This window comes from Trichosurus vulpecula, chromosome 2 (assembly GCF_011100635.1).
Source record: "Trichosurus vulpecula isolate mTriVul1 chromosome 2, mTriVul1.pri, whole genome shotgun sequence".
Lineage (NCBI taxonomy): Eukaryota > Metazoa > Chordata > Mammalia > Diprotodontia > Phalangeridae > Trichosurus > Trichosurus vulpecula.
Genome location: NC_050574.1, coordinates 379,791,695 through 379,793,786, shown reverse-complemented (window position 1 = coordinate 379,793,786; position 2,092 = coordinate 379,791,695).

Sequence of the window (2,092 nt, the reverse complement as noted above, 5' to 3'; positions counted from 1 at the left end):
GAGGATAAGGGTGGGATTCTTAAAGGGGTGGGTATACTAAGGAATAGGGGAATTAGAGGAGAAGATAAGGCAAAGATTCTTTAAAAGGGTGCAGATTAAGGAGATAGTGGTTAGAAATAAATCAGATGTATGAGGAGGGATAAGGTAAAAAGAGAGGGCGAGAAGGATGAATAGTTAGGAAAAATATGTTGGAGGGAAATACAAAACTAATAATTATGACATTGAGGGTGAATGGGATGAACTTAGTCACAAAATGAAAAGAGAAAAATAGATTAAAAATCAGAATCCAATAGTATGTTGTTTATAAGAAATACATTTTAAAATGAGAGTTACACATAGTTAAAATAAAGGACTGGAGTGGAATGTATTATGCTTCAGGTGAGGTTAAAAAAAAGCAGGGGTCATGGCGGCTGGAAAGCAGGGACTTGTGTGAGCTTCCTGCCAGGTCCCTCCAAAAACCTATAAAAAATGGCTCTGAACAAATTCTAGAACTACAGAACACACAAAATAGCAGAGGGAAGCAGGGATCCAGCCCAGGACAGCCTGGATGGTCGCTGGATGAGGTCTATCATGCACAGAGCGGAGGGGAGCAGAAGCCCAGCGTGGGTGGCGGCAGGACCAACCAGACCAGGAGCTGGGCAGAACAGGCCCTAGTGCCCTGAATCAGTGAGCTGTGGCAGTTACCAGACTTCTCAACCCACAAACACCAAAGACAACAGAGAAGGTTAGTGGGAAAAGCTGCAGGGGACAGAGTGAAAAGAGTTTGCAGTTCGGCCACCGCCCCAGGAGCAGAGGGGGTGGTGCAGCTACAGAACTACAGCTGCAGTTGCTTGTGGCCCCAGGCCCACCTGGTGGGAAGAATTAAGTGGCAGATCAGAACAGGAGTGCAGAGCCTGCTTAAGATTTGCATCAGGTCCAGGTTGGTGATTCTTGGGGAAGGAGGAGTGCTGGTGTAGCAAAGCTGGCTGTAGAGAAATAGCTCTGAAATCAATGGCGCATCCCCTCTTTACTCTTTACTCTACAAGCAGTCATACCCCAATGAAAAGCTCAAAGATCAAGTAAGTTGGCTGGTAACATGGCCAGGCAGCAAAAACAGACAAAGATTCAGTCTCACACTTTGGAATCTTTCTTTGGTGACAGAGAAGACCAAAACATACACCCAGAAGAAGTCAACAAAGTCAAAGAGCCTACATCAAAAGCCTCCAAGAAAAACATGAACTGGTCTCAGGCCATGGAAGAGCTCAAAAAGGAGTTGGAAAAGCAGTTAGAGAAGTAGAGGAAAAATTGGGAAGAGAAATGAGAATGATGCCAGAAAATCATGAAAAACAAGTCAATGACTTGCTAAAGGAGACCCCCAAAAATAATGAAAAAAATATTGAAGAAAACAACACCTTAAAAAATAGACTAACTCAAATGGCAAAAGAGCTCCAAAAACCCAATGAGGAGAAAACTGTCTTGAAAGGCAGAATTAGCCAAATGGAAAAGGAGGTCCAAAAGACCACTGAAGAAAATACTACCTTAAAAATTAGATTGGAGCAAGTGGAAGCTAGTGACTTGATGAGAAATCAAGATATTATAAAACAGAACCAAAGGAATAAAAAAGTGGAAGACAGTGTGAAATATTTCGTTGGAAAAGCCACTGACCTGGAAAATAGATCCAGGAGAGATAATTTAAAAATTATTGGACTACCTGAAAGCCATGATCAAAAAAAGAGCCTAGATATCATCTTTCAAGAAATTATCAAGGAGAACTGCCCTGATATTCTAGAGCCAGAGGGTAAAATAGAAACTAAAAGAATCCACAGATCACCTCCTCGAAAAGATCCCAAAAAGAAAACTCCTAGGAATATTGTCACCAAATTCCAGAGCTCCCAGGTCAAGGAGAAAATGCTGCAAGCAACCAGAAAGAAACAATTTGAGTATTGTGGAAAAACAATCAGGATAACACAGGATCTATCAGCTTCCACATTAAGGGACCAAAGGGCTTGGAATACGATATTCCGGAGGTCAATGGAGCTAGGATTAAAACCAAGAATCACCTACCCAGCAAAACTGAGTATCGTGCTCCAAGGCAAAATATGGATTTTCAATA